Consider the following 25,412-nt stretch of genomic DNA (forward strand, 5'->3'; position numbering starts at 1 on the left):
TAAATGTCTGTTATATTTTAAGTCTCTGGTTCCAATTTTCCAAGTAAATAATAATTGCATCAAATCACATTAATTGTTACAATGACAAAAGTACGATGGCAAAAAAAAAGGCAAGTTTTGGAGTAAAAACCAAAAACTTTCCAATGAAATCTGGAAAAGCCAGTGATTAGGCAAATAAATAAAATTGCATTTTACATTTTTAATAATCTCTCTTTAACATTATATAATGCTTTTATTCCACTTATTCTCAGGCTTTTCCCCCTGAGAAATATAACAAAACATATCCCACTTGAATTATACTTCTGGCATAAAAAAATAAAAAAACTAGTTTCCATAAATCTGACTAAAAGCTAAACTTGTGATATTGAGCTGATAAGTACTGTAGAGAAAAAAAAAATGTATTTGCCTTGTGACAGAGATAACTTTCTGAATACATTTATCATAAAAATAGAAAATTGGATAAATAAGCAATACAACAATATTCATCACAATCCTTTGTCTATTCTCTTCACTGGTTGCTAAAGCTCACCTAGCTGGAATACCAAATATGTGCTCATGCTTTCTTATTATGGAAGGTGTGTTTATGAAAGCAGTTTTGCATATTGATTCAGAAATGCCCTAGCTACCTGAAGCAGAGACCAAATTTAATGAATGCAGTAGTAGATCCTGCGTTCTGCACTGTGAAAGTAACAGCATCAGTGTTTCCTCTTGTGCCTTTCTATGGAGCAGCTCTGGGGAAAAATCTGGAACATTATAAATAGTCCTTTCATTTTCTGTTGACTGTGTTGAATAAAATAAGCGTAGACAGATATCTCAAAGTATTTAATCTAAGATCCTGATTTGAAGGCCTTCAAAATCAGCAAAATGTGTGTGCAATTGCTTATGTGTGCACTCACACACATTTTACATTTTGAGAATTGTCTCACTGAAATATTTCCAAGTGAGGCCAAAGAAAAAAACTCAGCATCCTTGGCCTGGACACATGAATTTATTTAAGTTCATATCTATTCACGGAGGGGACACAAACATCCACCTAACCTTAAGGAAGTTCCTCAGTCCTTCCTAAATAGGTTTGGGATTTGAGTCAAGATTAAATGTTATCTGGAATCAGAGACATATATCAATGGATTTGAGGTATCCAGGACAGGCTGAAACATATGAACTGCATATAAAGAAAGTGGGAAAGAAAGTAAAGAAAAAAGCAAAAGAACATAATACACTTTGTCAGAAGTGGGGTTCTGGGTATAGATTGCTTTTTACTTACTATAATTAAGAGTAAGTTGACAACGGAAAATCTACTGCCATCCCAACTTGTTTGATGGTATTTTGTTGAGACAGGAGAAAATGAAAATAAATAAACAAACAAATAAATAATAATTTCAGGACCTATAGGCTTTGATTTACTTCTGGAGACTGCACTATTCAGTGCTGGAAACTATTAATGGTGAGGAAGAATCTTAGGATTTTTTAATTATTTTTTTTTAAGGTAGAAATAAGAGGTTACTTCATAGCCAATGAAATCTTGTCAAAACAAAGATGATAGACCATTCCATATGGGGATGTCTAGCAGCATATCTATGGGCTGACACTCAGTGAAGTACTGTTTGCTCAGAAACAAAAAAGAAAAGGTGATGTGACTTGCCTGAATCACAGTAATAGCATAAGGCTGCAGTGAGGAGTAGCAGTGTTGAAAGAGATAACACACACTTCAAATGCTGCCTGTTGCTCATTAATGCTGCTCTTTCCCATATATCTTGTGCTGCCGGGGAATTCAGAGACAGCTGTAGAATGAAAGCTGTGCTGGGTAATGATGCCCCAGCAGGTACTTGGCAGAGTCAGTGGAAATCCAGTGCTGTTCAGGGCTTTACTTCGGTGTTAGTCTGCATGAGCACCCTGCAGGGTGCATGTTTTGGGAAGGAATGGTGATATGGACTTGACAATGTTAGGTTAACAGTTGGACTCAATGATCTTAAAGGTCTTTTCCAGCCTAAGTGATACTATGATTCTACCTTTTAAGTAAGTAAAGAATTGCCTTCTCACCTGTATAACTTTTAGGCGGTTGATAAGAAAATTAGTTAAATAGACCAACAAAAAATGGCTTGATCTGAAAGTGCCTTTTGCTGTGCTAAAAATCAAGAGGTTCTCTAAGCAACCTCTAAGAGGTTCTTTTCTTCATTACTCTTCATAATCATGATATACTATTCACAACTTCTAAGATTTTTGTACTCCCAGTTATATGTTTACATGTTCTCATAGTAAAATAGCATAAACCTACCATAATGATATGTTCTGGTAAAATCGCAGGCTCCACTGAAAACCATACTTTTTGTGAAACAAGGTTGCATTCACTTAACTTTCACAATGCACAGCTTGTATCTTCTTTACATGCACATATTGTGTCTGGTAATAAACTAATGGTATTTTTCTTTTCTTGCATTTTAATTGCACTGTTTTAAATAAAAGGTCTCTCCTCTTCTACATAGCATTCTGTAACAGCTGCAGAGGTATCTTTGCAATTAATCACCCTCTGTTACTTCATTCTATTTGATGCTACTGGAGCTCAAGCCAAATTCTGTGCGGTTTGGCAGAATAGACTTTTATATTTTTTGGATCAGTCCTAGAATAATCCTGCTGTTTCAGTTATTATTGGCTCAGAGACATGTCATTGTTTTCAGAGATGCTTCATAGTTTAGATTATACGTTGGTATTTTTCTGAATGTGAGCAGCAGAGTATACACAGAAGAGGAAATTTGCAAACACTAGTTTCTGCCTCAGACTCAGAATATTATTAATGTAAACCAATCTGTTTCATAATATGAAAAAACTAAGCATTTCTAATTGTTTAAAAATGATTCTTATACACAAAAATCACTAAATCCACACACTTATGTTGTATAAACATGGAATAAAACAAATAAGTAAATTATTCACCTTGTTATTAGATGCAAATCTCCCATCTCCAGTCTAGTTTCTCTCATGCTTCAGCTTCTTATATCTCTTTATTTGATTTTTTTTCCCCAGTCTACCAAACCTTTTCCTCAGTTGCCTTTTTACTTTTCACCCTCACAATTTGTTCTCTACCTTGAACAATATTGCTTTTAGAGACCTTGATGCAGGAATCTTTCCCAACTTGGAGTCTGATCAAAAAGCTCATTGAAGTCAGCTGTAATAAACTTTGGACTGGCTGCAGACAGGTAATATAGAACAGGGTTAAAGATTAGTACAGATGAGCATTTCTGCCCAACCTCCATTACATAAGGCACATATTGAAAAAAAGTATATGCAGCTTTAAGGAAAAATGCAGCTTTAAGATAAGACGTAACTTTAAAGAGTAAAATTGTTCCCAAATTATTTTTTCTGAAAAGATGAGACTTATTTATTTACTCACTTCTAGAAGGTTAAAGCCTTTTTTCTTATTTTACAAACAAAACAAAATTACCTTTTCAGCAAAACTGGATTTGCATTTTTAAGTTGAAAATTATTATGAAAGGTAGAATATAGAAGGTAAAAGGAACCTTGAAAATCAAAAAAATATTTTTCTTGAAATAAATTTGTTTGGGATTGTTTCAAATTAAAATTTACTGGGTTTACAGCTACAGTCCATAAAACATTTTTGGGCCACTGAACAGGGACTAATATAAGCCAAGCTTTGTATATTCTACAAATCTGTTTTTACTTTACTCTTTTTGCTTGCCTTCTCTGGCTTTTTCTACTCCTTTCACTGCTCCTCTGTTATCCTGTCTTAGCATTTTCTTTGAAATTCTTACTGGTTATAATATATAATATATATGTGTTATAAATTATGCATACTTGTTCTATTGTACTTCAAATGTTTATCAACAAAAGTCTGGATCTCTTTCTATTACTTAAGATGCATATACCAATGAAAGACTCTCTAGTGAAATATTCTGATTATTTTTTTGTTGTTAAAAGAGTCTTAAAATGCTTCCCATAGCATTCTGGAACAAAATGGATTTTGAACAAAAGTTGGCTGGATTTTTTTCTGCCCTATTTCAATATTTTACTTACAAAATCAATGAACTGGTTTTCCAGTTGCTGTGATCTGACATCATGCAGGCTGTTGACAGTTTTGAGGGGCTGTTCTAGCAGTGGAGCTCTGTTTTGTACTTCCTTTTGACCACATTTTGAGATTTTTATCTGTCAGCAATATATAACCAACTGAAACCTCACATAAAAGACATTCCCCAATCATAAAATACACTGATCCTTCACATGAACAAGGTACAAGATGTACAACACCAAAAAGAATCTGATAAATGTGGCTACCACAAATTTCAGCAATGAAATCTTCAAGTACCTGACTATTTCATATTCTATTACTAGATCCATCTGGGTAATTTGTAATTATGTGTTCAGGTGTCTGTACAAGCAGAATATGCATCTACACTTCTGTTGGAGTGTATATTGAGCATCAGGGTGTTACTGCCAAAAATACTCTATGCAGTTCTGTCTGTTGAAGATGTATATCCTAGCAGCAAGGTAGGATGGGCTGCTTAAGTTTATGACTGTTGATATATACAGGACTACTTTAGTATTCTGTTATAGAAATTCCTCATTGCATTGTTTTGTGTTCCTTCTTAAACATTCTTCTGTGAAACCTCCTTCCATAGAAATACTACATCACTTATTACATGTACGTGTGTTTTGACTTCTTAACACACAGCCTCACTTCCCATCTCTGTCTAGCTCAAGTGCAAGGAAGGTTAAAGTGGAAAAAAAAGTACCTGCATAACTCACTGTTTCTTTCTGCCTGTATATATATATATATATTATACAAGTATGTATTGGGTTTTGGATAGGATATTGTTGATTGTCTTCATTGAACCTTAGATGGTTTGTATCTGTGACTGAAAAAGTGTTGATAACACAGGGATGTTTTTGTTATTGCTGAGCAGTGCTTACACAGTGTCAAGGCGTTTCCTGCTTCTCACACCACCCCACCGGCGAGCAGGCTGGGACGGCACAAGAAGCTGGTAGGGGACACATCTGAGACAGCTACCCTAACTGACCAAAGGTATATTCCATATCATATGGCATCATGCTCAGCAGTAAAAGCTGTAGAGAAGAAGGAGGAAGGGAAGATGTTCATAGTTATGACATTTGTCTTCCCAAGTATCCATCATGCATGAATTCCTGGGAACAGCTAAACCTGTGCCTGCCAATGTGAAGTAGTGAATGAATTTCTTGTTTTGCTTTGCTTGTGCATGCAGGTTTTGCTTTAGCTATTAAACTGTCTTTATCTCAATGCACAGATTTTCTCATCTCCTCTCTCTGTCTTTCTGTCTTTCTCCCCTCCACCGCCACTGACCCACTCCCAACCCCTACCCACCCCCCCACCCCCTCTATTTGTCCATCCGTGCCTTGGTCCATCCACATGCATCAGTCAGTGAGTGCTGAGCAATTGTATTGTGCACCACTTTTTTTTTTTTTTTCCATTTGAGGTTTATTCCTGTTTCTCCATCCTCTTCATTATTATTATTATTAATATTATTATCATCAACATAACCATCATTGTTGTTGTTGTTAATATTGTTACTGTTTATATTATTATTATTACTTTATTTCAATTATTGAACTTTTCTTATCTCAACCTTTTAATTTTTTTTTTCCTTTCTTACCTTTTTCTGATTCTCCTCCTCAACCCACCATATGCTTCTGTATGTGTGAGAAAGCAGCTGTGTGGTACTTAGTTGGTGGCAGGGTAAAACCACAACAATCCCCTATCTATCTATCTATCCCTCCTATTCACCCATTCATCCAAGACATGTATTATATCAGATCGTGTGTCTGGTATTTTAATTTTCCTTTCTGTCAGTAGACAGAGGTCAACAAATAAGTGCTATTAATAAACTCTGTATCTAAGTTTTTCAAGAAGTCCAAACAAAACATAATGGTTTCTTTCCTTTTTTTGTAGGATTTTAGGTTGTTGTTGTTGCTGCTAAGGATTTGTCTTGTTGCTTATTCAGACTTTACATGCTCTTTGGGTATACATGGCCTTTTCAGCTGCATGATATACTTGGCAATTCAGAGCACCTGTAACAGGTAATGGTTTCTAAGGCAACAGGACGTTTTACTTATGGAATGTGTTTTTTTTTCCATTGTTTATGTCTGGGAATAGGTATCCAAGGTATATATTAGTATAATACCAAGTATTTCCTATGGCTTTCAACATTTTTGTAATTTCATGCCATACATTACAAAAGAAAAAGTTCCCATGAACTTCACTCTGCTGATATCTTTACAGACAGACCATGGGAAAGAGATATTTTAAAGTGTCTGATAAATATTTTTGTACAATCAAATTATAACCATTTCTCTAACAGCCTTCTAGGGCCCAAATTAAAGTCCTGGACTGGAGGTTTTCCACTGACCTCTGGGAAGAAATTTACCACCTTTTATTTAATTCTTTCAGCTCCATAGCATGCAAAAGTCACAAAGCCCTGGGTTCTGCTGCCCTCTGAATCACTCTGAGGCAAGGAAACAAGCAGTCCCCAGATCTCTTCTAGTTAAAGACAATATAAGTCAGGTACAGAAAGCTGCATATATAATTTCATTTCTGCTAGCAGAGCACAGCATTTAAGTCACTATTGCACGCTTCAGCTAATTTGAAGTGCCACTGATACTACTTTTTATGAAGTGGGATGAAGTAATGGTACAAAATTTGGCAGCATAGCTTAATTATACTTTTCAAAACGTTTAATACATCCTTTGTGAGACTCTGCTTTATGACCAATGTATTCCCCAAAACTAGCTGTATGAGGCTTTACATAAGCCTTCATTTAAAAAATAATAATCTAAATTGGTCTGAAAAGGTACAGAAGCAAAATTGTTACAGAACAGTCTCTACCCAGGCCAGTGTCATGACAAAAATTTAAATGCATAATTAATAGCTTTATTTTCATTAACATCCTGCTTGTGAGACCTTAAGACTTGTTTTTTTGTTGTTGTGGTTTTTTTTATTTACTTAAGTGATCAAGTGAGTGACTTTTAATTTGGTGCAGCTGCAGTAGAGTACATAGCCAAGACCCTGAACAGTTAATGCTACCTTTTATCCTTTATCATTTTCTTTTATGAGCTAAGGGATTGTTCATTCAAATGCTTCTAATCCTCGTAATATCTTGGCCATTATTACAAATCCTAGCTTTTCAGATAGCATCTAATTTCTTATGAATCTCATGGGTACTGAAGCGACCTTGTTAAATGAAAATGGAGGCATCACTTTTTGCCTATGATTTAATTTGTAATTCAGTACTTTAAGTACCAAAATATAGAGACAATTAGACATAGATCCACTCTGCATACTCTAAATATAGGCTTTTGATTTTTGCAGGTATGTGCCATATACTAATGCCCATAACAAGACACAACAAGCAGTGTGATATTACCTATAAAATAAACCTTACTGCCTGGCAAAGATACTAATGAAATAACAAATTATATTACAACACAGCAGTTAGTGTTATAAGCAACTTTCTTAATTATTTCCTTGTACTTACGATAAGAATGTTCAGTAATATTTTTTTAGTAATTTTAACTTGGTAATACCATTCCAAACATTTTTTCCCACTAAACCTATTAACTGATCTGACATTACCCAAAAGGAAAAAAAACCACACTAGATCTACTGCAGACACGACTCTTCATGACCACAGAGCCATCCATAGGACCTCTGCCTAATACTGAGATGAAGGTTTCCCTTGCATATTTTTTTTTCACTACAGAAAGTTAATGGAGTTGCTGTGAAATTTATTTTGGGGATTTGGGGGGGGTGGTGTGTGGCTTTAATAGTAGTTGTATTTTTTTGTGTGCAGAGAGGGACTAATTTTCTGAAGACTGTTGAGAGAAGTATGATGCAATGGATAGTGCATTAACGTAGTCCACAAGTCACACAAATTTAATTTTCTGTTTTGAAACAGTCTCTCCGTACCTCCATTGTTTCTGCTTAATGTCAATGACTGCAAGACTTTCAGATTTTGTTTACACTGTCTTGAGAACTGAAACCCATACTTCCTTGTTCAAAAATCTTGCTCATTTGTGACTGCACTTCTAAACTTGAAGGCATCCAGTTAAATAGCCAGGTAAAAGTAAAGAACTGAAGTATCTAAAACACGCTGAGGTTACATCCATATAAACCAGGCAGTTCTGTGCTCCCACACTGAGAGCTCACCAGTCTGTAAACGGCTATGCAAAACAACCCCTATCTTTGAATTATTACAGTCAGACTTTCCTGCTGTAAAAGACAGATATATGTCCCCATTGTTTATAATGGTGCCACCACAGTGAGTCAGTCTGCAGGCGCTATGGTTTCATGATAGAGTGAAGGGGAAGTGGCAGGTGAAGGTGCAGGCTCGGCTGATAATAGTGGTTGAAAGAACCATCATCCTTATGATGAGTAAACCAAGTGATCTTGGACAAAACAGAAAGCACTCAAGTGTTGGGAGCAAGTCGCTTCATTGTTTTTTCTAGTTTATTCATGAACATAAATGGCCAGTGTTCCATTTTGAAGTGTGATAACTTCTTTTCAGGTTGTAAGCGAAAGCGTTATATTTACTGCATGATAAGCATATGAAAAAATACTTACTGGTTAACATTTCCCCAGGTTCTGAATTTGGACTTAATTTTGTGTCCTTTATACAAAACATTTGTTATTGAAACTATTTCACCCTGATGAGAAAAGTCAATGTTTTATTCACTTGAAGAACTAGAGAATGTCATCCCTACATCTGGCAAAAGAGGAGACAGCACAGCCTGTTTTGTGAGAAGAGATTCGAGACACTTGCCTTGCAAAGCAAAACCAAAAGGAAAAACCAAACCAACCAACCAACCAGGAAAAAAAGCTACAAAACCCCCCAATGAAACAAAAAACACATTAGCACATCAGAACTAAAAACAGACTGGAAGGGAGTAGTTTACCCTGGAAGAATTTTTGCATAATAACAAATGAGCACAAACTGGCAATTAATAATTTAGGCTGGACATCAGACAAAACTATGGAGCCGCTTGAATTTCTGAACAGACTTCAGCAGAAACAGTGGTAACTGCAGAGTATATAAATATAAAATTAAACTTGGAATAAATTATAGATCCTCTTACTTCTCTATGCGATGGAACTTGAATGAACCAGTATAGCTGTTTATGTTACTATAAGATATGACCTTGAGAAGTGTAATTAGATAACGCAGTAAGCCTATTAAATGGGATGGCATTTTAAAAGTTTTTTTGGGGGGGTTAACTGTTGTCTTACTCTATTTTTTTCTTCATTGGCCAGGAAGTTCTAAAATTTAAGTTTTATCCAGCTTTAGGTTTTATTTTACTTAGTGTCTCTCAATAATAAATAAATTAATAGAATTATTTTTTTATTAATTCTTGTCTTTTCCTCCATTGAAAAAAAAAATTGGAAGAGAAAGATAGCATGAGGATTTTCTCCATGAATTATCTTGTAAGCAAGTTGCTCTTGAGGCTCATCCATATATGATATCATTAAGTTAGACACAGGAGAATACATCACATGTTTGAAGAACCTTTATTAAATAATAAATTATGTAACTTACCAACAGAATAAGAACACAAATAAAGAAATTTATTTTAAGATGTTCTTATATAATTTCAGAAAATAAATTCTCCAGATAATTCTACTTTGGTCCATACAAAGCTACACATATTTCAGTATGAATCAGTCTTCACTGAATGCACATAGCCAGAACTGTATACAATATCAGCAACGAGAATTTCTTTATTACAATTAGTTTATCTGATAACCACCCTAAAGTTATGTCTAATTTCCACAATGTACAGTAACCATCTTATGAAAGGCTAATATCCAGGAGTTTCCCCTCCTTTCTCATTGTCCTGGTTTTGGCTGAGATAGAGTTAATTTTATTCTTGGTAGCTGGTGCAGTGCTGTGTTTTGGATTTGGTGTGAGAATAATGTTGATAACACACTGATTTTTAGTTATTCCTAGGTAATGTTTATACTAAGGCAAGGACTTAGTTTCTCAAGTCCTGCCATTGAGAGGGCTGGAGGGGCACAAGAAATCTGGGGGGACACACAACCAGGACAGCCAACCCAAACTACCCAAAGAGGTATTCCATACCATGGGATGTCGTGGTTGGTATATAAACTGGGGGGAGGTTGGCCACAGCCTGCCATTCACTTCTCAGGGACTGGCTGGGCATAGCTCAGCAGGTGGTGAGCAGTTGTATTGTGCATCACTTTTTTTTTTTTTTTTTCCTCCATTCCATTTGAATTTTATTCCTTCCCCCTCTCCCACCTTTTCATTATAACTGTTATTATTATCCTTTCAATTTTATTTTATTTTCAATTATTACATTTTTCTTATATCAACCTTTGAGTTTTACATTCTTTTCTGATTCTTTTCCCTACCTCTCTGGGTGAGGAGGGAGTGAGCGAGCGGCTGTGCAGTACTTAATTGCCAGCTGGGGTTAAAACATGATGCTCACTTACACTTAAGACATATTTACATTTACTCTCTCTGTAAATGAGAAAAGTTGAGAAAAGTGATTTTAGACTGTAATAACATAACCTTACACTATAACCTAACCTCACACACCAAATTATATTTCAGTTCATAATACAAGTGATCCAGTTCTTTGTACATAATAATCTCATCCTCTGCTATAGTTAATTTTATTACCAAATCATTACCTGTATTTTTACGCAGAAATCTACTATTTCTATTCATCACTTTGAATATTAAATACACCAAACCTCTATCCTTGATATTGTTATCAAAAACATTCTTCCAATCCTATTGTTCGTTCAGTAGAGCAAAGCTTTATCTTCCCTAGAACCACTTTTTCACCTGCTTTGTAAGTCTTTACATCTATATTTGCATGATCTCAATTTCTGTTAATACTTCCCCTGTGTAATACTATGTGAAATATTAAATTGAAACAGAATTATCTCCCATATTGTTCTTCCGTAAAATAATTTATGTTATGAAAGAAATTGATGAGGTTGCAGGATTTGTTTTTGCATATGTTCCTTCAACTGTCCATTTCATTGCATGTTTTCTTGATCACTTCTTCAAATTCATCCTAAAGGTTTGCCCATCTTAGCCACCCAGGTTTTTCTACAGTTAGAAAATAGAGGAGTTGGGATATACAGCTTAGAAAATGTGTGATTACTACCTCTTCTGATTTAATAGACTTATTAAAAATCCTTTCCATTACACTTGCAATTTCCTGTGACAGCTGTTTCCTTATTTAGAAATGGAGATTGTCCTCCCTTTCTCCACCTCTGCTGTTCTCACCTCCTGACCTGAACATACCAACATCCTTGAGTTCTCCTTTTAAGTTAGGTGTAATGATTCAATTTCTACAGACTATTTTAAATTATATCAACCCAGTTTTTAATTTTGCAAGTATACTTTTGTGCCTACAGGTAAATCCAAAAACGTACAGTTGCACAAATTGTAGCGTGTGTATACCTATTTATGTAGACTCCAGGCATAATTGACTGCCAGTAAAAAACTGCACCTGAAATGATTAATATAAAAATATGGATCCTAATTACACCAGTGAAAGAGTAAAGAAATAAATCTATTATTTTGTAAGAATTATCATTTTCTCTACATATCTAGTTCTTCATTGACTTCTAACACATGACAGTCATTTTCTTCTGTTGCCATAACAGACAGGTGATGAGTTAGTCAGATGAGGTAGACAGTCACAAGCAGAAACCCCCACAGGCTTACCTGTCAGAACTGTCAGTTGTTCTCTGATATAACTTCAAGAGCAAAGGTTCATGTGAAATAATCCTACTAAAAGATAGCACATTTGGATTGCACTAAAATTTTTTGATTAGCACTCTAGGATTTGTTTCCTGTTACCATAACGGAGACACCTGTCTAGAAAGGATCTCTCAGAGGCTAAAACATAACATTAAATGTTTTAGAGCAATTCAGTACAAAAGAAAGTCTGTATAACAGTGGAAAGTATAGAAAATATTTAGCTTTTTCAAAGAATAAAAAAAAAACAAACACTTTCTGCTGATGACATTTGTAAACTACCTGTCAAAAATTAAATAACATGTCAAGAAGGAGGAGCCTTCACCAGAACTGAAATTATGCCAAGTTTTCCCATCCTCAGAAATCCCTGCATCTTAATTTAAGTGAAAGGCTGGTGTCTGCGATGTTGGCAATGTCTACAAAGGTAATAGCTTGCTTCTTAAGGGATCTATTACTCAGTGGTCTTTGATTGTATAAGGATTTCTTTCACAGTTCTTTTATATCTAGTTTTATGTGTCTCTGGTTCTTGGCAAAAAAAAAAAAAAAAAGAAAAAAAAAGACAAAGAAAAAAGGAGAGGAAGAAGGAATAAAAAGTAGAAAATGCTTGCAGATTTTTAAATCAGTCTTTTATAAACTAAAACTTAACCGATATATTAGCTATCCAGGATGCTGAGTTTTGCTCCACAGAAGAGATCACCAATACAGAGAATGAAATGGAGTAAAAAGATGCTGGTGTGTTCACAGCTAGGTGATAATTGGTTTCAGGTACATACATTTCATCTGTTTAAAACCCTCTATACCTATGACTACCGATGATTTTGGCAGAATGCTTTCTCAAAATACTTAACAACTTCAAGTAAAATTCAGACTTAATCTTGTCACATACATGCAAATGCTCAGCATACTATACAAGAAAACATCAGATTTGAAGACTGAAGTCAAACTTTATATAACCTGTAGCTGAGAATTTAATTTGAGAGATTACTTTCTGTCACTCCACTAAGCTCTTGAGTGCTGACACGTACTCTCAAGCCAAGTGACAAAAAGCCAAAAGATCTACTAGGTATAGATCTACTTAACTTTCAAGATGGACTTTGAAGACTCATCACAAACATACCAGTTTTTTCCCATAGCACATTCTCTTAGCCAGTTGTCATGTCTACTTCATTATACCTTGGCTGAACATTGGTTCATGGTAGCTTCAAGGGGCATGTGCTTGCTTATATGGCATTATTGCCGTTGTTTTTAGGCTAGAATAATAATAATTAAAAAAAGTAAGATTTTTGAGATTAATGGGGTTTTGTTTGGAAGATCTTTAATTTTTTTTAAAAAAAGTACTATCACGGAGAACAGCCATCAACAGCCTGGGTCTTGTTACCCTGTGAGGTAGTGTAAAATATGGTACCTGGTATATAAGCCTGTCAGTACACAGTACATGTGGATGGAGTGACCTAGAGTTTGCTAGAGGGTTTGATAGCTGTTGTCTAAATAGAAAAATAGTGTTCCTGACCAAGGGATTTTCTTCCTGAAATGCTTGGCATATAAACCAAAGTTTCACAGTCAGGCATAGAGTACCTAATTTAAGACAACTGCTTAGCAGTCTGATTAGCAAAATTACCAAGAAGCTTCAGGGTGCATTTAAAGTTAATAGAATTGCTGTAAACATATGAAGTACAAATATTATAAAATGCTGGATAATCTGTTAAAACTAAGCACCTCCAATCTGATTGAGAACAGTGAATATGCCTACTTCCCATGAAAAACGTCAGTGCTGTGCCCTCCCTCTGAGGAACATAATATAACCAGGCATTTAAAGATATATGGCTGTACATTCAACCAAGCATATGCAGGCAAGTATGAGGATTTTTAAAAAGTCAATGGATTCAGTGAGTAGGGAATTGGATTTGAACTCTTAAGTCACAGCTTTAGTTCCACGTGCTTTCGTTTCTCTTCAACTCAAAACATATTTAGGTTGCAAGCTCTTTCTAGATTCATTATTTCATTTATTTCTGCTGTCATACATATAACAAATATTAATCAGTGACAAAACCCAGAAGAGACCAAGAGATGCTAGCAATAGTGGGTATTTGAGGTATGATGAACAATAAGAAAACTTCACAAAAATATTCCTTCTTTCAGCAGAAAACTGAAAAACAGACTAAACCATGAGATTTCGTGCAGGAACTTGAGGTCTGTTGAACTTCTTGGCTGAATGCTCCTATCTGTTGGCATCCTAGTGACTGCAGCAGAAATTGGCTGTTTGTCAGAATCAATCACTTTTTTTCCCCACAGTGAAGGAGAAGTTGAAAGCATCCTACAAGAAAGAAAGAAGGTTCCAGAGCTAGATAAAATAAATACTTGCATATCAGCCATCTCAGCATTAAAGGCCAGGTGGTATTCTGCAGATAATGTAACTGACATAACTTATGTCAACACTTGTCACATCCCACCTATGAGAAGGGGAAAGTGACCAAGATTCACCGATCCCCTCAGTGTGCATTAAGGTGAGATAGCACTCGAGGTCTGTACATAAACATCAGCTTTAATGGAACAAACTGAAAATGCTGACCCTCTCACAATTATGTCCAACCAAGCTATGCAGCTTTATGGGAAGATGAGGTAGGCTTTATCACTTAACATCTTTAAGAGAAAAAGAGGCGGGGGGAGAGAGAAAGCTAGAGAGGGTGGGGGAGAGAGAGAGCGGGAGATTATCAGTCCTGGATCCAGTGCCAGACCTGCCAACAGAGGTGTTCAGTATAGAGGGCAACCCTGAGGCTCATGTGTGCCCCTGTTTATTTGCCCCAGTTCTAGGACTTCTGGAACCTTCTCTCACCCCAGTGCCAGGACTGACTGAGAAACCAATCAGCTGCCCGGGCTCACAGAAAAGTACCTTGGCCCTTGGCCCTTACAACACTGTGTCAATGAAGGCTCTGTGGCACCTCCCTTCACCATTGCTGAGCCACGCCTGAACCAGCTCAGATATTGCTCTTTACCTTTCTGTCACACAGTTCACCTACGTCACCACATGACACAGGAAGAGAAGCTTTTGGAAAACCTGGGACTGAATTTGAGTGATTTTTTTTTCCCAATAACATCATAATTTAAGTTGTAGGACAAATAATTTACTTTTTATAAAGGGTTTTTTCCCCCACAAAAGTTATCCCACTTTCTTTCTTGACTGTATCTAATAATTTGAGGGATATGTTACAGAAAAGATGTAATATCTCAACACAGTTTGCCTACTATTCTCAGTGTTTCAGAATAAACAGATGCAGGAAAATGTTTACTTAATATATTCTAGGTGCATCATTCTAGAAATACACTTATGAGCTAATGAGCATTCATGACACACTTCTGCTCAAAAATATTTTATTTTTTATGCTGTTTAATACTATTAGACAGTAAAAATTATCTTTAAAATTATACTTCATACACAACAAATAAATAAAATGAGTGTCTTTTAATGGTAGTGTAGTTTTTATAGTTACAATAACTGCTTTATTCATTCATAGCTCTGCCATTCATAACTTATGTAGCTACTGTAAGTTAGAGAATACAGCTTTATCTATAGCTATCAATCTTTTCTGATATTTTTTGGGTTTGGGGTTTTTTTTTCATTTTCTTATTTTATGAGATGCTGCTCTAGGGATGCTGTAGTGAAATTTCAGAAGACACTTTTTTTTCTGAGATTCCATTTAAGCTCTCTTTTTTTTTTTTTTTTGGACATGAAGTTAGTCCATCACATGTTGAATATTTAGGAATAATGTAACAATATTTAGTAAAATTCCTTTGAGATCCTTTTTTTGTTTGTGATTTTAACTTCATAAAACATCACGCTTTCCTCCTGTCTACATTATTCATCTGGATTTCTATAGCTTGAATAACCTAGTCTGCAGATGAAAAAATGAAGTTAAAATTCAGAATTTTTATAGGCAGACAAATGGTTCCTTACAGAAAAAACATAGCTTCTTGGATCACTTTTAGTACTATCCATTGTCATAATTATCTCACTATGGTGACTGCTCCATGGAAAGAATGAGACACCTCTTAATATGTGCTAACTTTTTGCATTAACGATTTTGTATTAATATTATATGAAGTACATAATCTTTGTATTTTGCAACCAAAAGGTTCTGATCTCCAATGTTTTCGGCATATAAGTACATGATACATGATTGTGTTTTATGTATATCATGGCCAGTTTGATTCAGAGACCGATTCTCACATATGTTGGGATCATATAACTGTGCTTTAGCCATGTGAAAGGAAATTAGAATGAAAATACTTGATATTCACTGTCTATTTAAGATTCTTTATACTCCAAGATCAGTATCAGGGATAGAAGCATAAATTAAGAAAAAAGAGTTCTAAAGGCATGGTTATACAGGAAACCCACCATATTCTGTTGTAGTGAATTCTTTTCAATAAATGTACAGAGAAAACAAGAGAGGAAATTCCACAGGAACGTGAAGGCTAAATCCAACAAGAGATTTTCTATTTGAATAAAGAAAGAATAATAATAATAAAAAATCTCCCTTGTATTTAGGTGCAAAAGAAATAAGATGACAAATAGAATGACAGATTTTTGCTTACCTTTCAAAATCTGATCATTTGATAGGGAAGCATGACATCTTCATAAATGTGAACCATCTGCAGTTAGCATAAAATGATAAGAGCTGAGAGAGATAACTTTGTGCCTTGGGATATAGGTGATGACTACTGAATCTCAGGAGGGAACATCTTCCTAGCTACAATTCTGATGGAGTAAGAGCGATGATAACTTTATAGGTTACCATTATGAGCCCCGTTTTATCAGCTGCTGGACATCTGTAAGGACACCATTCCATACACTTCGTATTTTGAAAACTGACAAATTTTTTTTTTTTTCAAAAGCCAGGACAATAAATGGTTTGATTAGACTTTTTTTTTTTTTTTTTTTTTTCCCCAAGCTTTGTCGAATTTGATCAGAGAGACACCAGAACATTGAATGCTCTGGGTGCTCATCTTTTACAGGCATTGAAGGGGACTATGTCTGCTCTGACCTAACAGGAGACACAACTAGTCAGGAATAAGTCCTGTCCGAAACACCTGCATTGTTCCAGTCTTCCTAACCTGGTGTTACAAGAGATACAGTCTACAGATCGGGAAATATCCTTATTAGGCCTTAAATCTTAGTCTAGACCTCAGGTGCCAGCCATGTTGTGTGAATATTCAGGGTACTGTCCCTGAAGATCTACTAAAAAATATGCATAAATCTTTGCTTTTGCTATTTTACTTTCTCTTTCCCTCTCACCTCACCAACACAGAGTGGGATATGGTGCAGATCAGTTACTGCTTCCCTGCTGTCTCCTGTGCCTTGCTGTCAGGGAGCAGCACTCTGCTCTGCTGGGGAAGCCAGGCTGTGCCAAGGGCCCGGGCAGGGCATTGCCCCACCACACAGGGGACAGCCCCACAGAGCCTGAGCAGAGCCAGGGTGGGGACAGTGCCATGGGCTGGGGACCATCACACAAGATGAGGCAGGGTCAGCTCCAGGGTCTCTCTGAGACGCCCAGTCAGCAGGCCAGGGCTGCTGGAGACCAGGTTACCTGCCACACAGCTCAGGCTCAGTTTAAGGCCCTGGGCCTGGGGTCAGGGACTGCCTGTCAGGAAACCCTGCATGAGGCTAGTCAGGGCAATGGAGGCTTGTTGGTGCCCTCAGGGCCCCGAGACTTGGCTTTGTGCTTAATTAAATCAAGTATCACGTGCCATACATAGCTCTGCCTTTGCTGATCTACCTTTAAGCAGCATTGATGTAATTCCGTTTCTTTGGCTGAGATAAAGGCAGTTTTACACTGTATTATCATGATGTATAATTAATTCTTAACAACATTCGTTGAAAGGGAGCCCCAATAGGTTAATCTGTGGGTTTTCATTAGCTTAGAAGTGCTCTTGGACAGGCAGTCCCATGAAACCGTAATAGTTCTACAGGTAACATGTATATTCACAAATACACAGAAACAAACATTGAATTTATAAAAATATTTGTAAGGCCATTTTCTTCCAAGATACAGGCTAGTGGGTTAAGTACCTCCTGTTTCAGCCTCATGTAACAATAAGGAGTGCAAAACAGGACTAGTAATTAACCACTGTGTGCTTCAGTGAGACTGAAATTTCTGCACCAACAAAACCCACCTTTATCGTCAAGTTTCCAAGCATGTCACTACAAATGTTTCAACGGACCAGTACAGGGAACGTCTAGTGGTGTTTCAGTCTATTGCAGGTCAAAAGACAGTAATCTGGGAGGTGTGCTACAGTTAAAACTCTTCTAATTTGTTTTGATAACTAAACTGTATAGACATGATTTTGTTGTTGTTTTCATAACTGAGATATTCTCTTGTGCATTTTGGATGAGTGATTTCTCACTGTGCTTCATTTACAACCACACAGCCTCTAGAGTTTGCTGAAATCAGATGTTCATGCTTCTGTTTCATCATGTGTTGCCTGTAATTAACTTTTATTGTCAGAACCTGTCAAACTCATGACCGTCTTCTTGAACCAAAAATTATATTTGACACCTGTAAACCAAAATTAGTCCTTAAAGTGATTTGTATTAATCTGGCATAGGGCCAAATTCCCAACAGGTTCAAATCAGCATAAAGCTATTGACTTCTGTGAAGGGATGACAATTTACATCAGCCAAAAATCCAACCCAGATAGCTTGGCAGCACTATTTTGGAAATACTTAACTGGTTTGAAGCATCCAGACTCTTGTGAACTTTCATTTTGCAACATACATGTTCCATACACTCTGTAATACAAATGTATGCACAGTTCCTTTACTACTAGTAATATATTTTTTTCACTGACTAACTTTGAATAGGTTAGACAAAAAGCAAACTTTGAGTTCAGTTGTTTATGTTAAAGTGAAGGTTTGCAGAACTGAGTCTTCTGGCTCCAGAAATTACCTGTTCGTTAACTGCAGCCAGTCATGCTTGTAGTGCCTGGTTCAACTCCTCATTGACTATCACAAAGTAGTTGTTACACTTGAAAAGACGAACTGTCCTGAATGAAGGGCTATTCACTGGGGATCTTTGTGATGGAAAAAGAAAACTCTAGTCTGATGTACAGCTGTGATCATGTCTACCTGTTGGTTTTTTGCAACTGTGACCTTGAAAGGTCTCCTCTGTGTCCTAGAGAAAAGTAGCACTAAATTTCTCTGCTTATACTCTGATATGTGGTGCACAAGGGATAGTGGTAACAAAGTGAGCTTTATTTTTTTTTTGCTTTCCATATTAGGGGTTTTTTTTAGAGGCAAAGAGATTTGCACCATCTGCCAAAAGTGTTTCCTACCCACTTTAACAGTACCAGGAGGTAATAATAGAATGTGCTTAGTATGATCAAGCTGCTCTATTTACCTTAAATTATTACGTGGTAAAAAGAATTTTTTAAAAAGTGCATGGAAATGACTTTATTTTTTAATTTAGTTATTTCATTTTTTTATTCCCAGGGAATCAGGACATTGGTGACATGAAATCAGTAATATCTCTTTATCAAAACTGGCTGATCAACAATTACAGGACAGCAACTGACTTAGAGTCTTTCCAAGACATTTGTCTATGTCTGTAGCTAAAATCTCCTTCACTACCTGAGCATGAGGAAACAAGTGTTTAACCACTGATTCAGGATTGCAAATAATGAAGGTCAGCTATTCTGGGCAGGGACAATAAAGCATCAGTTAGAAAGAGTCAAATGCAAAGGATGCAACACATAGGTAAGATCTAGAAGCAAGGGCATGTTGCAAAATGTTGCTTAATTAAAAAATGCCCTGTCCAATCTTTTACGTAAACTTGTATGCTGAGGAAGTTCTCTTGGTTTGGGATTTCCACTTATTTGTTACTCCTTGAAAGGTACTTACAACAGGTTTGAGGCTCTTAAAAGAGACAGAGAAAACACCTTTCCTCTGATGGAAGAGCAAATGGTTAAGCTCAGCCCCGTATGCAATACTGAGAAGAATTTTGCAGAGAGCATTTATTGAGGTTTACTTCTATAACAGATGAACAGTAATGTTGTGAGGCAAACTCTTCAAATCATTACTGGCCTTCGAAAGAACCCATGTGACATATTTTTAAATTACATTGGGGGTGGAGTATAATTATGTCCTCCCTAAACTCAGAGAGAGATTTTTCACAAATCGTTGAATTCGTTTCCTAGCAAAAGAAAGCAACCTAGCTTTCTACTAATTGATTTTTTGTACTGTACATTAGAATCCTGGTTGGAGAACAAAAAATATTACAGACAGTCCAAGCTCTTCATTCTAGCGAGGTCAAGCAGAGAGCTCTTCAAAGTGCATGGAATTAATTATATAACTTTTTTTTTTTTTTTTTTTTTTTAATCCAAAAATCCAAACATCTCTCCATGGTAAGGAATGACAGACTTTGAAAGCTTATTTACCATAGAAATAAATCTGTTAGTTGAGCCCTTCACTGAGGAACTGATGTTTCAAAATACATAGGATTTCTATAGGACAGACAATGATCATTTAAACAGAAAAATACATAAATTGAAAAGTATCTTTTAAGTTTGCTGCTCATTTTTTTCTTTCTGATTTATTTGTATTTTAGTCCAAAATAACTTGTGAATACAGAGATGAATTTTTCAGGTTGTGCTGGTTTCTTTCTAAACTAAAAGATGGCTCCCCTGCCACCATGTAAGTAAACATCCAGAAAAAAAGGTATCTTCGAGTAAATAAGCACTGAAAATAAGCACTGTGTCATGATTTACACAATATAATAATTTGGTATATATATTTCTAAAGGGATTGGTTTTCTTCAGCAACTAGTTCACTCAGAAGTCTTCTGCATTTTCCTGCTTCTGCATTTTCTGTCTGCTTCTACATTTTTTCCAGTTATATCACTGAAGGGTTAACTTTTTCTGTACCCTCCCCCTCCTCTGTATTATCTCACTGAAGCAGCTGTGATAGTTGCAGTCACCCTACAAGTTAAATGGCAAGCAGACTCCTCTGAGATTGCATTACCACTCTGTAAGCAGCTGCTAGGGGAACACAAAGACACAGTGCACTCAATATCTTTTCCCAGAGCCTCAGAGTATTTTCTGTATGATAGCCCCTTTTCCAGCTGGCTTGAGAACTGAAAGTCCCAAGGCAGCTCCAATAACCATGCTTGTGGGCTGATAGTCCTATTCATTGGACTATTAGTAGAAGCATTAATTTCTTTAACCAAGTGTTAGAGATGATAATAAATCTGTCTGAAGTTGCATCTGATAGTGATTTGTGAAGCCTCTCATTTTGAATATATTAATCTAAATTGCATCTGATGAAAAGAGGAGGAAGGAGAAGTAAAACCATCTTTACTTAAGAAAACATAAATATTTCTCTCTAAACTTTGTCCTGCTTCTAGACAAAAGGTGATTCAAAACACACATACACACACGCATGTATATAAAATTGCATCTTACAAGAACTCACAAAGACTTCGGTCTGTCAGTTTTACCTTAAAAGAGAGAATAATTGTGCATAATAGTGCTAAATAAGTCATCTTCATTCTGGAAAGATAACTTCTCAATTTCTGTGTCTGAAGCAGAATATCAACTATGGACTCCAGGGGGGTGTTGTCTGTTTCTTTTCATCTTCAGCAGATGAATCTTGCCTATGGTGCTTGATTCATGACTCAAGGGAATATAAAATGCTACTATAAAATAAAAGATATCTACAATGAAAATACAGTTATAGATTATTGCACAGAACTGTGATGCTCTTTAGAGGGCTTTATAGAATAGAATCTTCAAATTCCATCTTTTTTCTGCAATGAAAAGCAAACTCATAAGAAGACTTTTAGTTGACTTATAAAGGAATCAATCATATTTGGAAAGTTTGTGTATGAGCTGTTTTGTCTTTTGTTCCTTTAACTTTATGCTTCTGAGAGACAGCTCCTCAGATAGTTTTGAATAGTTTAGCTGGGAGTGGAAAGATATAAGGCAGGATTACAAGACCAGAAAAATTTGATCAGATTTCAACTTCAGATATAATTTCCTGTTCCAGTGGGGGCTAGCAAATGATGCTTCAGAGGAAAACTAAAGAAGCCTGTAGTAAACAGCATGAGACAACTTGTCCCTGCCTTTAGTTTCATCCCAGTGTTAAGCAGGAGATTTAAGCCTGAAAATTAACAGGAGACAGAAGAAAATTTAGCAATTCTGGCCAATTAATGCTACCTGTATTACCATTAACTCTGTAGAGAGTCCCCATTCTTACTATTTTTACAAATTTCTAGTTTCCAGCTTTGTTTTGCTCCCTTTCTCTGGCAGTGGGTTCTGCAATTTTTGGAAAAGTATGTTTTATTAATTTCTTACTCTTTGCTTTTCAAGTCTATCATGTAGCCTCATTGCTCTGATGTCATTACAAATGAGAGCAACCAATCTGTCTGCCTTTCACAGCTTCAGATATTTTTGAACCATTTTCCTTCTTATACACCTATTTCCTTGGCTAAGTAACTAATCTTTTGTCTCCATTTTTATATTCGTGTTTTTGTCAATTTCTAACTAACCTCTATTACTCACCTCTGGTGTAGCAATGATTTTCTTAATACAGGACAATTGGTCCTAAAACCCATATTACAGGTGAAATCTCATTATCATTTCATTTAGTGTTACTGCAGCCATTTCCTTATTATTGACTACTGATTTTCACATTCTCATTTCTGCACAGTGAGCACTGAGAGGTTTTTTTTGTTTTTCAGTCAGGGCCTGCTTTTTTATTTGCAGAAGACGAGTGGATTAATACGCAATGCTTAAATTTATAAATATGAAATTTATTTTGCTTTGTATGACTTTCTCCTTTTGTTCTGAGATTTGAAGGAAGGCATGAAAGACCATTGCTATGGTCATGGTTAATTCCAGAAGCCCTGCTTCAGTCAGCCTTATCGCACAGTGATAACTCTGTCTCACAGGAGGGTCTGAGCAAAATGTATCATAGATCTGTCCAGGCAGTCACTCCCAACAACAGACAGCATCCAGAGAGACAAGTTTTGGTCAACACAAAGAAAGGACTTTAAACCTGTGGAATTTGTAGTGAGCCCTAAAGCAAACTCTATTTTTTTTTAATTAAATTTGAGCTCTTTAGTTTTTCAATGACTTTTCTTTACCAAGAAAAGAGACTGTTGCCAGCTAGAAATTATGATAACATAGCTCTGAATACTAATGAGTTGCACTTGGTAAAATTTATATTACTGCTAAAAGTTTTGGCAAGGTCATCCATACTGCTCAAAGTCAGACATGATAAGAGAATAATATGCTCACAGAGTAAGAATACAATGAAGACTACAAAATCCTTTTACTCTAAGGTTTTGTCTATGAAAGGGATGAGTAAGGAATCTTGTGACTCATCCTTGGAAAGATCTAGGTACCCAAACTCCCTTAAAATGGCTAGTTTCAAACAACATTCCTACTCTTTTTTTTTTTTTTTTTTTTTTTCCAGACTCTGACCAAAATTTAGTTGCTTTGCTTAGTATAGATCAGTGTTACACTTTAGAGTGATATAATTTTCTACATCTGTCAAAATAATCCAGGCCACCCCTATAGCAAGACAAGAGTGGTAGCAACCAAAATGAAATTTCCATGCACTGATATGTGGGCTTTCTGGAAAGGAGAGGAGAAATAAACAGACCTGAAACTTGGTACTGAATCTGAAGAAGTAAAGAAAAAAAAGGAAAAAAAAGGCCAAAATAAACATCATAAATATACACATTTACATTTCTTTTCAAAACTAAGAACTCAGAGTGAAACTCCAGAAAGGATAACATCTATATGCATATCTGCACACAAATAAATAAATAAATAAATGTATATAAATATTTATAACAAATTGTCAGTTTATTATATGGTGGGTTGGTTTGCTTAGGCAGTGTCCTTAGCATGCTTGAACTCCATAGTTCGTTCCACAGAGATAATCCATAACTTCTTTAACTTTACACATGTCCAATAGTGTTTACAAGGAAAAAGACACAGACCCTAAGGTTGCTGAGGCAGAACATGCTTTGCTTTCTGTTCCTGCATAGTTTGACAGATACAAACTGAGTTGACACAAATTTCATTTTATGAAAAATAAAATGATAGCTATAACTGCCTGGCAGAAGTTTATTTTTTAAATAACATTGGCAGAGAATACATTAATGGCATTAATTATCAGCATTAATAACTATTATTCTTGGAGTATACTGAATAACGAGAATGAAGCAATTCTTTTTCCTAAAGTGATGTCTCCAAGTCAGGACTGATAAAGAGTTCTAATTAAAGACAAGTGAATGATGAGGCTTTTTAAACCCTCCTCCATACTAATATAGGACAGTTTTTCAAGCCTAGTCATTCATAATGAAACATGATAACACTAGTAACCTTTTGACAACAGAACATCTATATGATAATTACTGACTTTTTCAAACGTGTTAGATTGTTATCAAGAACATTGTAAAGTAAGTCTACGAAACATAAACCTCCTATTTTCCCAAACTGTTATTCAGAGATGCATTTATTTAGACAGACATTATTGAAGTGTCTCTTCTTATGCCAAAAAATAGCAAGAGGAAGATCTTACAAAAAACCCTCACATAACCACAGTTACTGTCAGGCTGTCACTGAGCAAATAAACTATGCTATTTAAAATATCTATCCCTGCACTTCAGCCACAGTCTATGGGTTTGGGAGCTTATCTATTGTTCATCATGCCAGTCAGTAGCATTGATAAAGTTCAGTCACATATTCTTACAAAAAAAGGCCGTGTAGATATTGATCATACAGTTGTTCTTTGATTTGCACAAAACCAAGGCAATTACAAAACTAATTCTAAAGCCATATTTCTATGTTCTTAGCCAGTAAAACTTTGTCAAAACTATTGTGATCAGAACTCAAGAGTTGTTACATGTGTATTTCAAGTCCAGCTGAAAACCTACTCAAAACTTGTAGACTTTGTTATAGTTATAAACTTGTGCAAAAGATGCAAGTCCAAACATCTATGGTTTTAGTATCAGTATTGCAGACTAAAAGGACTTCTAATAGTGGCTGTGAAATTACAATTTTGTACCACCATAATGTTTTATAAATGCTAAGATGTTTATTATTAACTTTCTTCCACAGCCTAAAATGGTAAGTGACATGGTGATTCACAGACCATCAGGAAATTTATATACTTTTTGAATTAAAAAAATTCAAGAACCACTGATCTATATAAGGCAATTATTAAAAAATTGACTTATTTTTTTCCTTTAGTAGAAATCAGATTTTATAATATGGTTGGTTTTCAATACAGTTTACATAGAAAAAGATATTGCCTCGGTCAATGGTAGAGGATCAGGTGCCTGCACATTGTAGGTCAACATGTGCCTGCATGGTTGATGTTGCAGTCAGAGCTTTGACTTTTATGAATAAAGGACTTCTAAGAAATGAGCACTGTTGGGGAGAGATTGAATCCAACTGGTGGGGGGGAAAAAAAAAAAAAAGGAAGAAATCATCTTTGTCAACATGTTTGCTAAGCCAGTATCGATGGTTTTAAACCAGGTTGCTGGAAAATGGAGACCAAAGCTTCAGAGAAGCTGAGGAAAAGGAGGCAAGGAGGAACTGCCCAGAGAGGAAGGCTTTCACACTTGTTCTGGGAAA

This window comes from Falco cherrug, chromosome 3 (assembly GCF_023634085.1).
Source record: "Falco cherrug isolate bFalChe1 chromosome 3, bFalChe1.pri, whole genome shotgun sequence".
NCBI classification, from domain to species: Eukaryota; Metazoa; Chordata; class Aves; order Falconiformes; family Falconidae; genus Falco; species Falco cherrug.